The sequence below is a fragment of the Somniosus microcephalus genome, chromosome 9 (genome assembly GCF_052327205.1).
Source record: "Somniosus microcephalus isolate GS21.2 chromosome 9, FLI_Smic_1.0, whole genome shotgun sequence".
Lineage (NCBI taxonomy): Eukaryota > Metazoa > Chordata > Chondrichthyes > Squaliformes > Somniosidae > Somniosus > Somniosus microcephalus.
The window spans coordinates 103,614,011-103,637,569 of record NC_140995.1 but is presented as its reverse complement, the minus strand read 5'-3'; the positions used below and the strand labels follow the sequence as shown (position 1 = coordinate 103,637,569).

General features: G+C 44.2%; 1 protein-coding gene across 12 annotated transcripts in view; it reads left to right on the top strand.

Moving 5' to 3' along the window:
* Nucleotides 1–23,559, top strand: part of asxl2 (ASXL transcriptional regulator 2) — a 291,236-nt gene that overhangs the window by 138,650 nt on the left and 129,027 nt on the right. Inside the window, exon 2 of one of the 12 annotated variants that reach the window (XM_085996939.1) lies at nt 22,987–23,075. The exons of the other annotated variants lie outside the window; for them this stretch is intronic. The gene's annotated coding sequence lies outside the window, so the exon portion shown is untranslated. The remainder of the gene's footprint in view (nt 1–22,986; nt 23,076–23,559) is intronic. 12 annotated transcript variants of the gene reach the window in all.

The window sequence follows — 23,559 nt, the reverse complement described above, 5'->3', positions numbered from 1 at the left end:
CACTGTGACAGTGATCGCAGTTTGCTGTCCCTCTTCATCCTTTTCAATTTCTCCATTGCCTTGAACATTGTTAATCATTCTACCCTCCTCAAACATCTCTCGTTTGCAATCCACCATCTTGATATTAAAGCAAAATACTGCAGACGCTGGAAATCTGAAATAAAAACAGAAAATGCTGGCAATACTCAGCAGGACGGGAAGGGCAGTCTAGTGGTAATGTCACAGGCCTGGACTAATGACCCCACCACGGCAGCTGGGAAATTTAAATGCAGTTAATTAAATAAATCTGGTTCACTAATGTCCTTTACGGAAGGAAGTCCTTACGTGGCCTGGCCTATATGTGACCCCAAACCCACAGCAATGTGGTTGACTCTTAACTGCCCTCTGAAATGGCCTAGCAAGCCACTCAGTTGTAACAAACCGCTACAAAACAAAATAATAAAAATGAAACCGGACAGACCACCCGGCATCGACCTCGGTACCAGCTCCGGATACGGCAACAGCACACAGCACACCGAGCCCAGTCAACCCTGCAAAGTCCTCCTCACCAACATCTGGGGACTTGTGCCAAAATTGGGAGAGCTGTACCACAGACTAGTCAAGCAACAGCAATAGTCATACAGAACCATACCTTTCAGCCAATGTCCCAAACTCTTGAATCACCATCCTTGGGTATGTCCTGTCCCATAGGCAGCACACCCACCAGGGGTGGCAGCACAGTGGTATACAGTCGGGAAGGAGTGGCGCTTGGAATCCTCAACATTGACTCTGGACCCCATGAAGTCACCTGGCTTCAGGTCAAGCATGGGCAAGGAAACCTCCTGCTGATTACCACCTACTGCCCTCCCTCCGCTGATGAATCAGTACTCCACCATGTTGAACACCACTTGGAAGAAGCACTGAGAGTAGCATAGGCACAGAATGTACTCCTGGATGGGGGACTTCAATGTCCATCACCAAGACTGGCTCAGTAGCACCACTACTGACCGAGCTGGCTGAGTCCTGAAGGACATAGTTGCCAGTCTGGGCCTGCGACAGGTGGTGAGAGAACCAACACGAGGGAAAAACCTACTTGACCTCGTATCACCAATCTACCTGTCGCAGATGCATCTGTCCCTTCTCTTCTTAGGCAGTCCCTCGGAACCGAGGATGACTTGCTTCCACAGGTGGGGCAGACGGTGGTTGAAGGGGCAGGTGGGTGGGGTGCCTGGCTTGACGTGCGCTCCTTGCACTGCCTGCGCTTGGCTTCCGCTTGCTCCTGGCGAAGAGACTCGAGGTGTTCGGCGCCTTCCTGGATGCTTCTCCTCCACTTTGTGCGGTCTTGGGCCAGGGATTCCCAGGTGCCGGTGGGGATGTTACACTTTTTCAGGGAGGCTTTGAGGGTGTTCTTGAAGCGTTTCCTCTGCCCACCTGGGGCTCTCTTGCCATGCCGGAGCTCCGAGTAGAGCGCTTGTTTTGGGAGTCTCGTATCGGGCATGCGGACAATGTGACCCGTCCATCGGAGCTGATCGAGCATGGTCAAAGCTTCGATGCTGGGGATGTTGGCCTGAGCAAGAACACTGACGTTGATGCGCCTATCCTGCCAATGGATTTGCAGGATCTTGCGGAGGCAGCGTTGGTGGTACCTCTCCAGTGCTTTGAGGTGCCTGCTGTACATGGTCCATGTCTCTGAGGCATACAGCAGGGTGGGTATCACTGCTGCTCTGTAAACCATGAGCTTAGTGCCGGGTTTGAGGTCCTGGTTTTCAAACACACTCTTCCTCAGGCGACCGAAGGTTGCACTGGCACGCTGAAGGCGGTGTTGGACTTCATTGTTGACGTCTGCCCTTGTTGACAGTAGGCTCCTGAGGTATGGAAAGTGGTCCACGTTGTCCAAGGCCTTGTCGTGGATTTTGATAATCGGGGGGGCAGTACTGTGTGGCGGGGGCAGGTTGGTAGAGGACCTTTGTCTTACGGATGTTTAGTTTAAGGCCCATGCTCTCATACGCTTCGGTGAAGGTGTTGACGATGGTTTGGAGTTCAACCTCCGAGTGAGCGCAGACACAAGCGTCATCCGCATACTGTAATTCGATGACAGAGGATGGGACGACCTTGGATCTGGACTGGAGGCGACGGAGGTTGAACACTTTCCCGTTTGTTCTGTAAATTAGCTCCACTCCAGTGGGGAGCTTACTGAGGGTGAGATGGAGCATTGCAGCAAGGAAGATGCACTTGTCCATGACCGTATTGGTAGCAGTGACCACCGCACAGTCATTGTGGAGATGAAATCCCGTCTTCACACTGAGGACACACTCCATCAGGTTGTGTGGCACTACCACTGTGCTAAATGGGATAGATTCAGAACAGATTTAGCAACTCAAAACTGGGCATCAATGAGGTGCTGTGGGCCATCAGCAGCAGCAGAATTGTATTCCACCACAATCTGTAACCTCATGGCCTGGCATATCCCTCACTCTACCATTACCATCAAGCCAGGGGTTCAATAAGGAGTGTAGAAGAGCATGCCAGGAGCAGCACCAGACATATCTAAAAATGAGGTGCCAACCTGGGGACACAGAACTACATGCATGTTAAAAAGCAGAAGCAGCATGCTATAGTCAGGGCTAAGCGATCCCACAGTCAGCGGATCAGATCAAAGCTCTGCAGTCCTGCCACATCCAGTCGTGAATGGTGGTGGACAATTAAACAACTAACGGGAGGAGGAGGCTCCATGAATATCCCCATCCTCAATGATGGTGGAGCCCAGCATGTGAGTACAAAAGACAAGGCTGAAGCGTTTGCAACCATCTTCAGCCAGAAGTGCCGAGTGGATGATCCATATCGGCCTCCTCCTGTGGTCCCCAGCATCACAGAAGCCAGTCTTCAGCCAATTCGATTCACTCCATGTGATATCAAGAAACAGCTGAGTGCACTGGATACAGCAAAGGCTATGGACCCCGACAACATCCCGGGTATCGTGCTGAAGATTTGAGCTCCAGAAGTAGCCGCGCCTCTAGCCAAGCTGTTCCAGTACAGCTACAACACTGGCATCTATCCGACAATGTGGAAAACTGCCCAGTTATGTCCTGTCCACAAAAAGCAGGACAAATCCAACCTGGCCAATTACTGCCCCATTAGTCTACTCTCAATCATCAGCAAAGTGATGGAAGGTGTCATCGACAGTGCCATCAAGCGGCACTTACTCACCAATAACCTGCTCACTGATGCCCAGTTTGGGTTCCACCAAGACCACTCCGCTCCTGACCTCATTACAGTCTTGGTCCAAACATGGACAAAGGAGTTGAATTCCCAAGGTGAAGTGAGAGTGACTGTCCTTGACATCAAGGCAGCATTTGACCGTGTGGCATGAAGGAGCCCTAGTAAAACTGTAGTCAATGGGAATCGGGGGGGAAAGCATTCCACTGGCTGGAGTCATACCTAGCACAAAGGAAGATGGTTGTGGTGGTTGACGGTCAATCATCACAGCCCGAGGACATCGCTGCAGGAATTCCTCAGGGCAGTGTCCTAGGCCCAACCATCTTCAGCTGCTTCATCAATGACCTTCCCTCCAACATAAAGTCAGAAATGGATGTTCGCTGATGACTGCACAGTGTTTAGTGCCACTCACAACTCCTCAAATAATGAAGCAGTCCATGCCTGCATGCAAGAAGACCTGAACGACGTTCAGGCTTGGGCTGATAAGTGGCAGGTAACATTCTCGCCACAGAAGTGCCAGGCAATGACTATCTCCAGCACCATCAACATCCTGGGGGTCATCATTGGCCAGAAACTTAACCCCCGATTCCCATTGACTTCAATTTTACTCGGGCTCCTTCATGCCACACTCGGTCAAATGCTGCCTTGATGTCAAGGACAGTTACTCTCACTTCACCTCGGGAATTCAGCTCCTTTGTCCATGTTTGGACCAAGGCTGTAATGAGGTCGGGAGCGGAGTGATCTTGGTGGACCAGCCACATAAATACTGTGGCAACAAGAGCAGATCAGAGGCTAGGTATTTTGCGGCGAGTGTCTCACCTCCTGACTCCGCAAAGCCTTTCCACCATCTACAAGGCAGAAGTCAGGAGTGTGATGGAATACTCTCCACTTGCCTGGATGAGTGCAGCTCCAACAACACTCAAGCTCGACACCATCCAAGACAAAGCAGCCCGCTTGATTGGCACCCCATCCACCACCTTAAGCATTCACTCTCTCCACCACCGGTGTACTGTGGCTGCAGTGTGTACCATCTACAAGCTGCACTGCAGCAGCTAGCCAAGGCTTCTTCGGCAGCACCTCCCAAACCCGCGACCTCTTCCACCTAGAAGGACAAGGGCAGCAGATGCATGGGAACACCACCACCTCCAAGTTCCCTTCCAAGTCACACACCATCCTGACTTAGAAGTATATCGCCGATCCTTCATCGTCACTGGGTCAAAATCCTGGAACTCCTTACCTAACAGCATGGTTGGGAGTACTTTCACCACATGAACTGCAGCGGTTAAAGAAGGCGGCTCACCACCACCTTCTTGAGGACAATTAGGGATGGGCAATAAATGTTGGCCTTGCCAGTGACGCCCACGTCCCATAAACAAATTTAAAAAGGTCAGGCAGCAGCTGTGGAGAGAGAAACAGAGTTAACGATGCGGGTCGATGATCTTTCGTCAGAACTTGAAAAAGTTAGAGATGTAACAGATTTTAAGCAAGTGCAGGGGCAGGGAAAGGCGAGAGACGAGGAAAGAACAAAAGGGAAGGTCTGTGATAGGGTGAAGGCAAGAGCGATTAAATGCCCTGCACTTTCTTAAAATCTGTTACATCTCTAACTTTTTTCAGTTCTGATGAAAGGTCATCGACCTGCAACGTTAACTCTTGTTTCTCGCTCCACAGATGTTGCTTGACCTGCTGAGAATGTTCAGCATTTTCTGTTTTTATATCATGATATTAAATACTCTCCAAAAATTTGTCCAGTGGTAACCAACAGTGCACTCCAGGGATCCATTGTTAGTCCCTTTTCTCTCTCTTATCTATATGCTTGTCCCGGTGACACCATCTGAAAGCATGGAATGGTTTCTTTTTGTATGCTGTTGATCGACAGATTTACCTTTCCACCTTCTCTCTTGATTCCACAGCTTTTGCTCAGCTGTTCAATTGTCCGTCCAATATTCTGATTTAGATTAAATAAAATTTCCTCCAGCTCAATGGAGGTAAAACTCAAGCCACCCTTTTCAGCTCCCATCAGCTCCTATGTGCTTCTGCTCTTAATTGTGTTTAACCTGAGGTCCCCCCTCAGACTAAACCCAGTTGTGTGCAGCCTTGAATTTGTTTTCCCACCTCAGTTGAATTTCTTTTCCCACATCGGCTCTGTAAACACGACCACCACTTTCTATCATCGTATCACCCGTGCCTACCCATAACCGGCTGTTTCAGAGACTCTAAACTATGCCTTTGCCATCTTGAGGCTTGATTTCTCTCATGCGCTCTACTCTCAACAAACCAAAGCTCATTCAGAGTGCCATTGCCCAAGTTGTTAACCGTTCAAAGTCCCGTACTTGCATCTCCAGACTCCAGTGCCACCTTGCATCTTTAAGAATCAACTTGAAGATCCTCGTCCTTGCCTTCAAATGCCTCCATGACCTCGCCCATCCTACCTCACTGACTCTCTTCATCCCTATAACTCCGCTCGTTCCTTTTGCTCCTCTGATACTGGTGTACTCCTTGATTTATGCCGCCTTTGCTCCACCGTATTTAGCTGTTCTTTCAGCTGCCGTGTCCCTGCCCTCTGAAGCTCCCTTCCTAAATCCCTCTGTTTCTGCTTTCAAAAGCTTTCCTCTTTACTGCCTCTTTGGCTCTGTCCCCCACTCCATTCTACCAGTTCTTTCTGTCCCTCTTGGCGTCCATTTTCTTCTCTCCATAATGTGCTCTGGAATCTCTTTCTGATGTGTGCAGTGCTATATAATTGCATGTCGTACTCGGGTAGGAGAGACAAGAGAAGAGTTTTGAAATGATTTGTGATCGTTATTTGTATTTTGGCTTGCATGGATATTTGTTTAAAAAAATGAATACTTTGCGCTAAAACTTATATTTAAGTAAAATTAACACTTGAAAGCATAATACACACAAAGTATCCCTACTGACCTGATTTTTCAGTTTCTGTGTCTCATATAGGCCAGACCAGGTAAGGACATCAGGTTTCCTTCCCTAAAGGACATAGAATCATAGAACGATACAGCACAGATGGCAGCCATTCGGCTCATCGTGCCTATGCTGGCTCTTTCGTAGAGATATCCAATTAATTCCACTCCCCTGCTCTTTCTGCATAACCCTCTAAGTTTTTCCCTTCAAGTATTTATCCAATTCTCTTCAGAATGATACTCTTGAATCTGCTTCCACCACCCTTTTAGGTAGTGCGTTCAATTTCAATTTTATTTGTCACATAACCAAATACAACAAGTGAAATCCAGTCAGTGAAATGCTTTTTTCTTAACGAGCCGAGCGCACCAAGCAGCAAAGGACACTTAGCTGCCTGGTACACACAGAGCCCGCAAGGACGGCAGCCATCTTCATCGGCGCCATCACAATAGGGTCCGCTCTCGCCTCGCCTTTCCCGCACTCCTGCCTGACAATCTTCAGCCGCCGTGGTACCGACGTCCCGGGGCCTGCTTCTCCCTGGCTCTCCTTCCACCCGGTCTGACCTCTGAGCCTCCCGCGGTGTCCGACCTTCCAGGGCCTGCTTTTCCCGCCCTCGGTCCGCTGGCCGCCTCCCCTCCTACCGGTTCGACCTCCGAGCCTCCCACCGAGGAGCTGCCGGCCGCCGTGCTACAGTGGGTCGTCGTGGCCTCCATCGCAATAGCAACTGTGAACAGGATATCACCGCCATCGAGAGTTGCTGTCTCATCTGTCATTTCCACGACATTAAAATTAAGGTCTTCCAGAACTTTCTTCGTAGCTTCCACCTCTCTGCGCCGGCTGGGCGCCCCGGGCCAGGTCAGCATCCAGATCGCAACAACTCTGTGTGTAAAATGTTTCCTCATGTCGCCTCTGGTTCTTTTGTCAACCACCTTAAATCTGTCTCCTCTGGTTACCGACCCTTCTGTCTCTGGAAACAATTTCTCTTTATTTACTCTATCAAAGCCATTCATGATTTTGAGCACCTCTATTAAATCTCCTCTTAACCGTCTCTGCTCTAAGGAGCTTCTCCAGTCTCTCCACAGAACTGAAGTTGCTCATTCCTGGTACCATTCCAGTAAATCTCTGCTGCATGCTCTCCAAGGCATTGATATCCTTCCTAAAGTGTAGTGCCCAAAATTGAACACCATACTCCAGCTGAATCCTAACCAGTGTTTTATAAAGGATGAGCTAACTTCTTTGCTTTTGTATTCTAGTCCTCTATTAATAAAGCCAAGGGTTCCATATGCTTTTTTTAACAGCCTTCAAAATTGGTCCTGCCACTTTCAAAGATTTGTGTACATACACCTGCAGGTCTCTGTTCATGCATCTCCTTTAAAATGGTACCAGTTAGTTCATATTGCCTCTCCTCAACCTTCCTCCCAAAATGTATCACTTCACATTTCTCTGCGTTAAATTTTATCTGCCATGTATTTGCCCATTTCACCAGTCTGCCTATATCCTCCTGAAGTCTTACTATCCACCTCATTGTTTATTACATTTCCGAGTTTCGTATCTTCCGCAAACTTTGAAATTATGCCCTGTATACCCAAGTCCAAGTCATTAATATATATCAAAAAGAGCAGTGGTCCGACTACCGACCCATGGGAAACATCACTGTATACTTCCCTTCAGTCTGAAAAACAACTACTCACCACTACTCTCTTCTTTTTGTCCCTTAGCCCGTTTTGTATCCATGCTGCCACTGTCCCTTTAATCCCTTGGGCTTTAATTTTGCTAACAAGTCTATTACATGGTACTTTGTTAAAAGTCCATATATACAATCGCACTACCCTCATCAACCCTCTCCGTTACTTCATCAAAGAACTCGATCAAGTTAGTCAAACACGATTTGCCTTTAACAAATCCGTGCTGACTTTCATTTATTAACCTAAATGCCAATTAATTTTGTCCCGGATTATTGTCTCTAAACATTTCCCCACCGCTGACATTAGGCTGACTGTCCTGCAGTTGCCGGGTTTATCCCCCTCCACTTTTTTAAATAGGGGTGTAACATTTGCAATCCTCCAGTCCTTGTGTGCCCCTCCAGTCCTTGTGTGCCATCCCCATATCCAAGGAGGATTGGAAGATTGTGGCCAGAGCCTCTGCAATTTCCACCCTTACTTCCCTCAGTAACCTACGATGCATCCCATCTGGATCAGGTGACTTTTCTACTTTGAGGGCTGCCAACCTTTTAATTACCTCCTCTTTATCTATTTCTATCCTATCTCGCTACTGCCTCCTCCTTTACTGCTACATTGGCAGCAGCCTCACCTCTAGTCGAGACAGGCAAAGTACTCATTTAGTACCTCAGCCATGCCTTCTGGCTCCACAAGAAGATCTCTTTTTTTGGTCCCTAATTGGCCTCACTCTTCCTTTGACTACCCTTTTACTATTTGTGTGTTTATAAAGACTTTTGGGTTCCCTTTTTATGTTAGCCGCTAATTAGTTGTGTTTTTACGACAATTCAGTACTAATACCCGCTTCATTTTTATTTACGGACTATTTAAACTGCATTCAAATTCTCAAGCTGCCATAGCGGGATTTGAATTTACCTTTGCTGAATTACTAATCCTATCCATTGTTATTATGTGACCATTGAATTGAATTGCTCCTCAAATTCCATGAAATTAAACCTTAGAAAAAAAAACTAGTAAAATTAAAATAATACATCTCATACAGGTAGACTATCCTTTATCCGAACTTCCGAAAACCTCTAAAAACCGAAAGTTTTTTCGTTCAGCATAAGTCGTGCACACGACATGACCAGAGTGTTCACTTCACCTGACGAAGGAGCAGCGCTCCGAAAGCTTGTGATTTCAAATAAAACTGTTGGACTATAACCTGGTGTTGTGTGACTTCTTACTGATAGAATTACTTTGAATTGGGATAAAGGCTGTTAACTTTTGAGTAAAAATCGGATGTATCACTGAGCCTAGACATAATTCTGGTTCTTCGTTTTTGACACACTTTCTAACAATCCACACTTTTTTGCAATTGAGGCATCTAGGTGAAGTGCCAAGTGTAAGACACCATCATGTGTAGGCGAGAAGTAAATGTGTGGTGATTAGATGACGCCAAGCTAGGATTTTAAAAATCTGTAGATTGTAGGAAGAAAAAAAGACTGAGAAAGGTCAGAAGTTCCACAGTTGAGGTTCTGGGGAGTATGAGTTAAGAGTAGGAGATGGTACAATCAGCACAGTGAAGATGCAGGGAAATCATGTAAGGTGGCCTTTGAATCTCAGAAGGAACCAGGCAGGAACGTTCAAAGGAGTCCTGACCATAGTAGCAGTGATAAAATGGAGAGACAAGAAAGGTTACAACAGAGAAAGCAGTTGGATGCCAAAGGTGAGGGAAGGATCACTTACACTGTTACTTTCAAATTCCAATCAGGGAATTTTTGTGAAGCTCCCAAACACTCCTGCTAATTTTTATTATCCAGCTTATTTCAGATCTGCATAACCACTTTAATCCCAATTTACACCTATATGTTGCTGTTCAAAAGTTATGACACAAGTTAAAGTATGTATATGGCACCTATAAATCAGTGTAGATGTATTTTTTTTTAAGAGTGAGACTTTTTATCAATTTCCACTTTTATACTTTACATAGTCAAAGTTTTTATTGGAAAAAAAGTCCACATGATCTTCATCTTTTCCATTGTTCTTCAACACCTATGCTATTAGAAACAGATTTGTGTCCTCTTCTAGTCATCTGATTGGTCCCTGATCCATGAGCTAGTTTCCCTTAGTGAACAGTTACATGCAACATATGCTTATTGAGCTCATAAATTCATAGAATTTACAGCAAAGAAACAGGCCATTCGGTGCCAATGTTTCTGCTCCACACAAGCCTCCTCCACTCTATTTACTTCATCTCACCCAATCAACATATTCTTCTATTCCTTTCTTCCTCATGTACTTGTCCAGCTTCCCCTTAAATGCATCTAAAAACAGATGTTAAAAAAGTTCACTTTAATTCTGCGCTAAATATAGATAATCAGTTTTGTTGATAGATATTAATGCTAAAACATTAATTAGTCTCCCGCTCCAACAAATACTGCTCTGATCATTTCAGTGACACACTCTATGGAAAAAGTGCATCTTATTCTATTAAAAGGAACTGGTTTACACAGACCCACACAGAAGCTCTTATGAATTTTTTTTTTTTAAGTATGCAGGCTCAAAATGGCAGGAAAAAGAGAGACAGGTCTAGCAGTGTAGAAGTAACTGATGAGACAAAAAGGCTGAAAAATAAAGGGAGGACTTAGTAAACCAGAAAGAGAAAACAAATGTGAAAAAGGAGCGCAGTAAAATAAAATAGAAAAATTACAGAGAACATCAAGGAAAGGGGAAACTATTGAAAAGCATTTTGCAGGTAGAAATTTTCAGTAGTACCCACTTTTTTGAAAAATCTACGTGTGTACCAGTTGGACAGGCTCCTTCAATCCCTTGCCAAACCCTTAAAACAGTGTTTTCAATTCCTGGAAATTTGTATCAAAAGCTCTGTTTAACTTCAGTACAAATAATAAATATTACACAGCAGAACATACACCATCCACTTTCCCAAGGTAGAGTAATATATAAAAAGAGCGTACTGGGTCAGAAACTTGTGCTGAAGTCGGCACCTGACCAGCTATTTATTTAATTAATACTGTAGCTGATTGCTGTCTAAAAGTGTAACCTATTCAGGTTTCCAACGATCTAGTTAACTGAAGTGTATGTTTAAAATGAATGTAACTGACTATTTTGTTTGTCTACTATAGTTGCTTAATCCAATAATTGTAATAATTACTGACCATTCTGTTACATCAGCATTGCTTCTTTCAAAGGCATTGCAGTGTATGACAAATGTCTTGTATTCAGCCTTCAAAAATAATTGTATGCCAAAAAATAGATACCTCTACAGATATAGGTGTGGGGGTGGGATGAGAAGTAATTGCTGGAGATTCTCTGGCTACAATTTTACAGGTAAGAGTTGGAACCAAGCAAGGACAGTCACACTCAACTGGACAATGGAGGAGGAGTTGAAAAATTATGGTGTTTGACCGTGTCAAAGGCTGCAGAGAGATTGAAACAATGAGGAGGGATAATGTGCTCCAGTCACAGTCACCGGGGATGTCACTTGTGACTTTGATTAGGGCTATTTCAGTGCTGTGGCAGTGGCGGAAACCTGATAGGAGCGGGTCAAGCATGAAATTGCGAGAAAAAGATGGGTACCAATTTGGGAGGCGACAACACGTTCAAATACTTGGGCGGTGAAAGGGAGGTTGGAGATGAAGTGGTAGTTCACAAGGACTGAGCGATTGAGGTTGGATTTTTTGAGTGAGGTGGGTGGCAATGCTGGCTTGCAAAGGGAAGAGTACAGTCAGCTAGCATGAGGGCCAGTAAGGGATGTTAGGTGGTCAGCAGTTTAGTGGGAATAGGGTTTGAGAAAGAAGGAGATGGGTCTCATGGACAAGCTTGGAAAGCGAGCTTGGAAAGGTGAGATAGGAGAGAGAAGGAGGCAGACTCGGGGCTAGGGCAGGTGTGGAGGGATATTTGGGGAAAATTTGACTTGGTGGGCAGAGGCAGCTGAACGGATGGCCATAATGTTAGTGACAAAGAAGTTGTTGGAGGTGAGGGTGGAGGGGGCAGGGACGAGGTCTTTAAGCAGTTGCTTTGTCATGGAGAAAAGGAGCCGAAGGTTATCATGGCCCTCGAGGATGATCCTAGAGTAGTGAGTAGTTTTGGTGCAGCAGAGTGAGGTCTAGTAGAGCTTTATGGTTGGTAGTGGAGAAAAGAAGCTAGAGTTTATTTTATTTGCATTTCAGGGTGATCTTGAAGTAGTGAGCAGTTTTGGCAGAGAAGAGAAGAGCCCGATAGTGCTTGATGTGGTCCAGCAGATCTGGTGATAAATAGCTAAACCAGTTGTGTGCCTGGTACGTACAAGACTGCTACCCTTGGGCTTGAGGGAGCAAAGATGGGGTCTTGACCAGGGCTAACTATCAGGGTGGGAGAGAGTAAGAGGAACCAAGTTGGGAGGCGACAGTAGAAGGACAAGGACATCAAAGGTGGAGGTAAGAGAGTGATCGAGCAGGTTGACAGCTGCAGAAGTATCATGGCGAGCGGAGGGCCAAAAGTTAGGCAGTTGTGAGTTTTAAAGTACAGTTGTAAGTAACTTGGGGAGAGTTTTTTTCCAGGGGTGGATGCAGAAAGAAGTAGAATTGTAAGGAGAAAAGGGAATATGAGGGACACAAGAAAATGCTTAAGATGTTGGGAATAGAGAGGCCATGTGAGGTGGCATTGGCTTTGAATATGGGTAGGTGATTTATATGCTGGACAGGTTAAGGGAGGACACGAGGGCAGTGAACTTAGAGGAGACAGAGCAACGTGAGTTGAGATGTAGGTTGATATCACTGACGATGAGGAGTCGCTCAGTGCAGATGCCAAAAAAAGGAAAGGAGTGAGGATATCTTGGTGAGAACAAGGACTTAAAGGAGAGGAGAGCGGGGTGGAATAAAGCGAGGTGCTTGAAGGGGGAGAAGGTGCCAGAGGAGTGAGGGAGATTTGGTGATAATGGCCACACCGCCCCGGTTTGGATGGGGCAGGTGGTGAAAAGTATTGCCAGATGCAGAGAGGGATTGTGATTCGCTGCAAGAGTCTAAGGAGTCAGCAGTGGAAGGGTGAGAGCGACAGGAAGGAGGTTGACTAGATTAACTCCCAATGGGCGTGCTGAGTGGAAAGGTTGGGGAAAGAGGAGGATGCGGCAGTTGGGGTTGCTGCTTGTAAGGTGTCGAGGATGAGTGCCTCGATGGGCCCTTTGGAGAATGCCGAGTGAGGCACAGAGGGCAGCTGTGGGTTTATCCAAGAGGGATTTAATTCTGGGACAAAGGCAGGAGAGCAAAGCGGGGACATGAAAAAACACTAGTGGGCAAAATAAAGGAAAATCCCAAGGTGTTTTCTAAGTATATTAAGGGCAAGAGGATAACCAGGGAAAGAGTAGGGCCCATTAGGGACCAAAGTGGCAATCTGTGTGTAGAGCTGGAAGATGTAGGTGAGGTTTTAAATGAATATTTTGCATCTGTGTTCACTATGAAGAAGGACGATGTAGGCATAGAAATCAGACAGGGGGATTGTGATATATTGAACAAATTAGTATTGAGAGGGAGGAGGTACTAGCGGTTTTAGCGGGCTTAAAAGTGGATAAATCCCCAGTCCCAGACGAGATGTATCCCAGGCTGCTGTGTGAGGCAAAGGAGGAGATTGCAGGGGCTCTGACACAAATTTTCAGAACCTCTCTGGCCACAAGGGCGGTGCCAGAGGACTGGAGAACAGCTAACGTCGTACCATTATTCAAGAAGGGTAGTAGGGATAAACCAGGGAATTACAGGCCAGTGAGCGTAATATCAGTGGTAGGGAAATTATTGGAAAAAGTTCTGAGGGACAGAATTAGTCTCCACTTGGAGAGGCAAGGATTAATCAAGGATAGTCAGCATGGCTTTGTCAGGGGGAGATCATGTCTAACCAATTTGATTGAATTTTTCAAGCGGGTGACTAGGTGTGTGGATGAGGGTAGCGCAGTTGATGTAGTCTACATGGACTTCAGTAAGGCTTTTGACAAAGTCCCGCATGGGAGACTGGTCAAGAAGGTAAGAGCCCATGGGATCCAGGGCAATTTGGCACATTGGATCCAAAATTGGCTTGGTGGCAGGAGGCAGAGGGTGATGGTCAAAGGTTGTTTTTGTGACTGGAAGCCTGTGTCCAGTGGTGTACCGCAGGGATTGGTGCTGGGTCCTTTGCTTTTTGTAGTGTACATTAATGATTTAGAAATGAATGTAGGAGGTATGATCAGTAAGTTCGCAGATGACACGAAAATTGGTGGAATGGTAAATAGCGAGGAGGGAAGCCTCAGGCTATAGGACGATATAGATGGGTTGGTCAGATGGGCAGAACAGTGGCAAATGGAATTTAACCCTGAAAAGTGTGAGGTGATGCATTTTGGGAGGACTAACAAGGCAAGGGAATACACAATGAATGGTAGGGCCCTAGGAAGGACAGAAGATCAGAGGGACCTTGGTGTGCATGTACATAGATCCCTGAAGGTAGCAGGACAGGTAGATAAGGTGGTTAAAAAGGCATATGGGATACTTGCCTTCATTAGCCGAGGCATAGAATATAAGAGCAGGGAGGTTATGATGGAGCTGTACAGAACATTGGTTAGGCCACAGCTGGAATACTGTGTGCAGTTCTGGTCGCCACATTATAGGAAGGATGTGATTGCATTGGAGAGGGTGCAGAGGAGATTCACCAGGATGTTACCTGGGCTGGAGCGCTTCAGTTATGAAGGGAGACTGGACAGGCTGGAGTTGTTTTCCTTAGAGCAGAGAAGGCTGAGGGGGGGACCTGATTGAGGTGTACAAAATTATGAGGGGCATAGATAGGGTAGATAGAAAGGAACTTTTCCCCTTAGTAGAGGGGTCAATAACCAGGGGGCATAGTTTCAAGGTAAGGGGCAGGAGGTTTAGAAGGGATTTGAGGAAAAACCTTTTCACCCAGAGGGTGGTTGGAATCTGGAACTCACTGCCTGAAAGGATGGTAGAGGTAGGAACCCTCACAACATTCAAGAAGCATTTAGATGAGCACTTGAAATGCCATAGCATACAAGGCTACGGACCAAGTGCTGGAAAATGGGATTAGAAGTGGACAGGGCTTGATGGCCGGCACGAACATGATGGGCCGAAGGGCCTCTTTCTGTGCTGGAGAATTCTATGACTCTAGTAGAAAGGCAGAGGAATATTGGTGGGTTGGGGTAGAAATTTCGGGGGGCAAAGTACCTGAGAGGGGAGAAATGAAATGTGGCATGAATGGGTGACGGGAAGGGGAGGAGACAAAAGAGAAGGGCCAAGAGGGATAAATTGAAATGAAGAGAATAAAATAGGGAGATACAAGTTATGGGCTTGGATCCGGCGTGACAGTCAAAATGTGCACGCAACTGGACACATCAACGAACTAATGTCCAGGTTCAGAGCAGCTGTGGATGGTGAGTGATCCAGAGATCCAATGGAAGTGAGCAGTGGTCTCTGATTTGTACAGCACACCAGCAGATCCAGTGTATCAGTGGAGGGATTAATGGAGTCAGCAAAAATAGATAGCAGACGAAAAGCAGAAAAGAAAAGGTTATTCAGCAGCAATGGAGCAGAATCCAGAGCAGAATGGGAACCAACAGGAGCAGATCAGAGCTAACTCAGCATGGAGTGAAAAATACCCGGCAAAGGAGCAGATAACTGAGGACGTAGCAGCAGGCCAGATATTAGAATTGAGACAACCCAGCAGAGAATACAGCCTCAGTAGAGATCGCTGGCGATGGTGGAGGCCATTTTAAGGTCCAGTAACCAGTGGAAAAATGGACTTTAGCCCAGGATAAAGTGGATTTCTGTCCAAGACCCATACGGCAGCAAAATAAAGCTGAGGAACCAGCAACGCATTGAAGTACAGCAAGAAGGTCAGCAGGTTATAGCAGCAGGCGCGGGATGGGCTGTAGGCTGGAACTGGTTACCTTAAATCGTGAAGCAACTGAGTAGCAGAGCAGATTCACAGCAAAGAAAACATTAAAATGGGTTAGATACAAATCGTTAAGGTACTTTATTTCACAGCAAGTGAACATACAGAGCAATAGTTGTAATTGAGCATGCTTAGTTCAATCAGCCTTATATAGAATTACATGGAATTTACAGCACAGAAACAGGCCATTTTGGCCGGTGTTTCTGCTCCACATGAGCCCCCTCCCACCCAAGTATGACATCTGTACATAATAATACAAAATAATGACCACTATGCTTCCCCATATCAGTAGTCATCTTGCTTGACTTAAACAAAATAACTTCGAACTACCTTCATGCATACTAACCTTCTTAGGCTTGTGTAAAAATTTGTCCCTGTAGCTTTCTATTTAAAAAAAACGCTGACTGTCAGTGAGTGATTTTTGTCTCTATTTTTAGCTCCGTGTTCACAACCCAAAGGAAGGACCTATGCCAGATAACTAGCCATGCACCAGGGACCAGAGACCTCCCAACACGATTTGTGTGAGGTGCTAATCAATTACTGAGGCAGGCCAACACATTGCTCCTTGTTTACAGTCTTGTTTAAGTCTTTTACTACTTCAATGTCATTAGCATTTTAATCATCTTCTGTCTCAATGCTTTAAAAAGCCAACATTTAAATGTAACTGTTTTCCAAATCCTTTCTGTGGAAAAATGGTCAAAAATTCCAAAATGTGGCACTCATTAATAAGAAATGGGAGACATTATTCAAGAATAATTCTGTTAATGATAAATGGACATCCTTTGAAAACATTATGTGGGAATACAGGACAAGTACTTTATTGCAGCAAGGCCAAAGTAAAGATAAATACTCCAAAATAGATCAACAATTAAATTAAAAGTGAAATAACAACAGAAAATGCTGGAAAAACTCAGCAGGCCAGGCAACATCCGTGGAAAGAAAATAGAGTCAACGTTTCGGGTGAACCCTTTGTCAAGACTAAAGAAGCACAGGAAATGAAATAGATTAAGAGGCCAGGCTGGGAGAGAACAAAAGAGAAGTGAAGAGACATTAAGAGGTATTCAAAACGAGACGAGATGGTGATAGGACTAGTGGAGACAAAAGACGGCTCTAGATTAGGTGTGAAATGTGCTGGCAGAATGGGAGACAGCTGCCATGTGGGAGAGAGAAAAAATGAAAGCGGGGGGGGGGGGGGAGGCCAAAACAAAGGTGTGGATAAAAAATATAAGTAAAAATGTAATAGGGGCCGAGGTTATGATCTGAAATTGTTGAACTCGATATTGGCCTTAGGCACTTTACAGCCTTCCGGACTCAATATCGAGTTCAACAATTTCAGATCATAACCTCGGCCCCTATTACATTTTCACTTATATTTTTTATCCACACCTTTGTTTTGGCCCTTTCCACCCCCCTTTTTTTTCTCTCTCCCACATGGCAGCTGTCTCCCATTCTGCCAGCACATTTCACACCTAATCTAGAGCCGTCTTTTGTCTCCACTAGTCCTATCACCATCTCGTCTCGTTTTGAATACCTCTTAATGTCTCTTCACTTCTCTTTTGTTCTCTCCCAGCCTGGCCTCTTATTCTATTTCATTTCCTGTGCTTCTTTGGTCTTGACAAAGGGTTCACCCAAAACGTTGACTCTATTTTCTTTCCACGGATATTGCCTGGCCTGCTGAGTTTTTCCAGCATTTTCTGTTGTTATTTTGGATTTCCAGCATCTGCAGTATTTTGCTATCGTAAATTAAAAGTGAGATTGGGCAGTTTCTATAATGGCTGGTTTAGCATCCAAGCAGTGAGGATGAAAATGACCCCCATGCCTCTGTGAAGTGTTTTGGTAGAGTTTTCTATGTTAACAGTGCTATATAAATGTAAGTTGTCGTTGTTGCTGTGGTACGTTTTAAGAACGAATGAGCCCTATCGGAGCAGATCTATCATTGGGAGTTGGGATTCTTCCCACTTGGCTCTAGATAACCTAGAAAGCCAATGTTGCAATAGGTAAAGTGGTCCTAGCTGGGCAGGGAATGATGAGCTGTGTGGTTTTTAGCTGGGTTGAGGTCCAGCAGTACCCCTATTCACACTTGAGGGTCCTTGGCTTGGCTCTGATCAATCTGCACTTCAGCTTTCTGAACCTGGGTAAGTGGGATGTGTCCTCATGGAAGAGAATGTGAATGTTAGGCAAAGAGAAGCTCTATCTGTAGATTTCTTTGTATCTTGGCTCAGTTGGCGGGCACGCATGCCTGAATCAGAAGGTTGTGGCACACTTCAGGACTTGATTACATATTGGGTTGATACTGCAATGCAGTACTGAGGGTGTGTTGCATTGTTGGAGGTGTAGTCTTTCAGATGAAATGTTAAACCAAGGCCCGGCCTGCCTGCTTAGATGAATGTAAAAGATCCCATGGCACTATTTGATGCAAAGCAAAAAGATTCCTGCTGTCCTGACCAATATTCTTCCCTCAACCAACACCACCAAAAACAGATTAACTGGTCATTCATTCATTTGCTGTTTTTGGGACTTTGCTATGGCCAAATTTGCCACCGTGTTTGCCTACTTAACAACAGTGACTGCACTGCAAGATTACAAAATAATTACAGATGAAGAAGACCATTGAAATTTATCCATCCAGCGAGACCCTAAATTCTTCCCCATTTCAGCTTCAGTTGCTTCTTAAAAGACTCTCGGGTTTTCAGCTCCACTAATCTTCCTGGAAGTCCATTCCATGTGTTCATCACTGTGGGAAGAAAAATTTCATGACATCAGTCCTAAATTTGCTTTAATTCATTTGTATCTGCGACACCTAGTCCTACTCTTAGAATTTAAAGGACTATTCTAGATCTACCCCTTCCATTCCCCTTTGCTATTTTATGTACCTCATAACATCACCTACATGGCAACTTTCCAGGCTGAAAAGGCCAAGTCTCTCCAGTCTTTCCTTGTAGTTCAGCCGTTTGGCACTAAGGATCAACCTCATGGGTCTGTTCTGCACTACCTCTAAAGCTTGAATGTCACACTTGTGCCTCAGTAGCTAGAACTGCACAAGGTACTGACTGGAACACTATACAGTTTGATCATGACTTTCTTTGACTTGTAATCTAGTGTTATGGCTATGTAGTTAAACATTTTATTGGCTTTGTGGACTGCTGCTCTGCATTGTTGGACATGTTGAGCGGCAAATCTACTACGACTTGTAGCTTTCTTTCATCTTCATCCTTGGCTGTTTCACCAGCATTCACGAGTACGTGTGTCACTTTTTTTTCCTGTGTGCAGTACTTTACTGCCATTGTTCTGGCCATTTACATATTATCAGTCTCTTGTCATCATTCCACCTGCTTTGTGCTGCATGTTACTTTTTTATGCTCTATAATGTGTATTTTGATTTCTCGGTTAACCACAACAACTTGCATTTATATAGTGCCTTTAACGTAAAACATCCCAAAGCACTTCACAGGAGCGTTACAACAACAAAAAATCCACACTGAGCCACAGAAGCAGATATTAAGACAAGTGACCAAAAAGCTTGGTCAAAGAGGTAGGTTTTAAGGAGAAAAGAGAGGCGGAGAAATTTAGGGAGCGAATTCCAGAGCTTTGGGCCCAGATAGCTGAAGGCATGGCAGCCAATGGTGTAGCGATGAAAATTGGGGATGCGCAAGAGGAGGAGGATTGGAGGAGCGCAGAGATCTCGGAGGGTTGTAGGGCTGGAGAAGGTTACTGAGATAGGGAGGGGTGAGGCCGTGGAGGGATTTGAAAACAAGGATGAGAATTTTAAAATCGAGGCGTTGCTGGACCGGGAGCCAATGTAGGCCAGTAAGCACAGAAGTGATGGGTGAATGGGACTTGGTGCGGGTTAGGGTACAGGCAGCAGAGTTTTGCATAAGCTCAAGTTTATGGAGGGAGGCCAGAGTTAAGCTAAGTCTTTTTTTTAAGTACCTAATGCTTTACCTTCACCTTCATTTCCAATTCTGTAAACCTGCTTTGTATGGCCTATCATTGGTATAAAAATGTCTCCCTCACTTTTTTTTGTTTTATATGGCCTTTGCTCATTTTTCATGCAACATATTCTTGCAAGTAAATGCTTTTCCTTAGGATCAAGGCATCCCTTTTTGTTTTATTGCCCTTCCCCTAGTGCAGCTGTATAAAAACAACTGGCCAGGTAATCTTCTGTGTTAATGCCTAGTATCTGCTCCAGCTACAAATGATTAATAATCCACTCATATTCACCATTGATCAACCTGTCTGCACACATCAACCCTACTCTTCAATACTGCTATCTGTTTCTTCACATTCTTAATTAGTTGGCAAGGTTCACAACACAACTTAATTCTGAGTTCCAAGGCATTGACTCAAGTAAACATACTACAACACATATAGATCATGGGGCTCATTTCACGCTCCATTGCTTGTATCACTAAGGCCTTAATTTGAAAAGTAGTCACAGTTCCAATGATGGTTATCTTTTACTGCTCTGTTACTTAATGGGTGGGAAAAAAACCCTGCAGTAATGGATATGTGGGATGTTGCCAATAAAGGAAAGGCTCACTTAGCTTAGCATGCCTTGGACTGGGCTTGACTGAAATGGATTATGCATGTTTATGAACTGAGTGACCTGCTTAATGCACTTGTGACTGTTGTTTGAGTTAAGTGGTAACCTTTCCTTGTGGAACTAAAAATTCCATCCAATACATTAATAAACACTATCTTCACTAGGGAAACGACAATATAGGCCACACAGAGATTTCGCGGTAGCAGAAAGAGCATTGAAGAAGCTGGAGGTTTCAGACAGGCACAGATCACAAACTGCTGGCTCTGTTTTTATTAAGAAACATTCTCTTAGACATTATACTTGAATTGCTTTTGTATTAGATCATGCCATTGAGAGGCTTAAAGATCAAGTGGTTAGTGTTTTTATTATAGTGCATGGTTTAATCAGTTCTAGAGAAACCAATTACATGCTTGGCTGGATCTGGGGTGTGTATATGTAACTTCCCCTGTAAGATGTTGCAAAATGTGCACTTTGTGGTTGAAATGCTTCAATCTGTATTTCTTTACTTCATCCCTTCCATTGTGAGGGGAAAAAGTGCTGCTTAAATGAGTCCCTCAACTGCTTGCAACCCAGCTGGTCCCACCAGCTGTGGATTATATTTGGCCCAGCATGGTTTTATTAAAACAAATACATTTTACAGCTTTGCAAGATGAAATGTTTTCTCCGATCTGAATGTTTGCTTTAAAAGCATTTATGTATATTATGCCAGTGGCTGACCTTACTTCGTTGCTACCGTAATGGTTCTTCTCAAAACAGCCATCCTGGGTTTTTTTGTCAACTGGTGGGTGGATGTGTGTTTTTGCACATCATTCCCGTTAATTGTACCATGAACAGACCTCACTGAAAACGAGTGCCCTCCAGCACACCACTTAACCAGTAGTGTGAACAAATTGTAGCCAGAGCAAAGAATTGTATTAGTTGCTAACTTCTATTTAACAATATAGTTGGAGTATAATGTGCTGCATTGTTCAGTGGTAGGGATTCACTGCAATACCTGTCTCACAACCTGAATTCATGGTCTTAGCTGTTCTGTGATGGGAAGGCATTTAGTAGTGAGTAGGTAGGAGGGTTAAGGAACCCTTGACCATTCATGCACTCGCTAGGATTAGCGACGGTCTAGGCCACACCCTTTGGTCGTGGTTAATGTGGGAGATATAAGGAGAGCTTGTAGGAGGGAAGAAAAGTAGAACTGAAAGATCCTTGAAAGTGGAAAGTTTGGATGTAAAAGTTATTTCAAAATAGATTCCAACTATCTTATAATTTCACCCTTAGAATTATCATATTCTAACTGAGCCCTAAATAATGGCTAGGGAAAATAATTGAACGTTAGGAATATTTGATAGTGCCATTAAATTGAAAATAGAAATAGAAAACCCAGTTGGCTATAATGCAGTCTGCAAAAATAGCCGTGGAAATTGGCAGTATCATTTCTGCCCAGCTGGAGGAGCATTTGAGCACGGTAGACAGAGCTGCTTCTCCTGCTGTATTTCCCTCACTCGGACAAATTGACCAGTTCTGGCAAACACAGCTCCCACTGCAAGTAATAACATGAATCTGATTTAGACTAGTATCTAACTTGAATTTCCGAGTGAAGGTCCAGTGTTACCCTATACATTCCTTCTTCCCACCTCCTTGAGCTCTTCCTCCTGGTTCTAGTGGGAGGTTGGATAGAGAAGGGATCTGTAGAGTGTGGCACCTATGTTATGCCTCTGAACGGACAAGAGGTGTGGCTACAGTAGGGAGAGTTGGCCATGCTTCAGATTTTTTTGGAATGCTGCTTGACTGTCTTGCTATTTGAATGTCTAGAAATGCTCGGAATAAAACTTTATTAGATGAAGGCCTCGGCTCTTTACTGCAACAGTCAGTACAAAAAGAACCTAGAAATATGGAGACGATAATCTGTAAGTGCTTTTATTCTAGAAACACAGTTGAGATTTTTTGTTCCTGTGCCGTCATTTGGCGAATATCCAACCCATGTTTGAACGTAATCGGATTCGAAAGTAATCAAAATTACTGAGTACTATACTCAATAGAAATTATGGGCAACAGTGGAATAATTTAGAAACGTGTTTGATGGTAACATCTGTGGCTCTCAATTACTGGCAGTTTCGTCAGTGGCCAGCATTCTTTGTATTTGACAAGTTGACTTAACACAGGTGTGGCAGCTGTGTATGTTGACTCCTACACACAAGTTGTATTCAAGTTAAACAAGACAAAGGAAGCTATATAAGCAGTGAAAAAGCAGAGTGTAATGATGCAGTATATATTGTGGTGAAATATTATCAGTCCTAGTCGTTGCTGCTCAGTATCACAGCCAAGTGTCAGGGAATCTTGAGTTTTTATTCCTCTTTAAGAGATTATGACTGCATTGAAGAGTTTATGAGCTTTTTATTCAGGTTTAGACGTGTAAGAATGAGAGTCTCATTGTGCTTGTTGCCAACAAAGTAACTACTCAGCTGTGTGGTTACTGGTTCTCTAAACAAGTCTAGACACAAATCTGACATTCTTTAATTGTAACTACAATAAGAAAAATGTCAGTTAACACCATGTCTGGGTTTGTTGCATGTGAAATATTAGAATGATGAGTAACATGTAAAGTACCAGGTTCTAAATGTAGGTAAATGAGATCCCTCCTATTTCAAACCTGGAGATCTGAGGTAAGTTTTTTTTTAAATCTCTAATGTGTAACTTTCAATGAATATGCAAGCAATTTTTGGCGCATATATGTGAAACTTTTCCTATTGGCTGCTCCTGTCTCAGTTATGTCTGAAGAGAAGTGGGTATCTCAGTGAACTGCAGTACCAGTGGGGTTTTTTGAGCCATTACCAGGGTCAGTAGAAGTCTGAATGGTAAGTGCAATTGTGATAAAAGTAAATACTTCAAATTGTTTTCATTGTTATGTTTACATGTTTTCTGTTTCATTTTATTTGCTACCTGAGTTTATCCTAATCTTATTGCTGTTTGTTTACAGTGATTAAGTTTGCTATTTATAAGATTGAGGAGCTCTGTTTCAGCACGGCTATTGTAGCAATTGCACAGTTGCCTATCTGAAATTTGGAGAGATAGAAAAACAATACTGGAAACTGCCGAGATTTGCATATGTGAAGAAGAGGGATTAGATATCAATTGTTTTATATGGCATATATTAAACACCAGCTTGGAGTAAACCCACCAGCTGAACAAGTTCTCCACCTTATATTTGTGGTTCTTGTGTGTTCTCTCCATGCCCAATACTGATTTTTTTTTTAAATATTTAATTTTAGGTTTTGTTCCCTAACACTAGTGGGGTGGGGAACATAATTTTACTAAAACTGAGAAGACTTGGGGAACCAT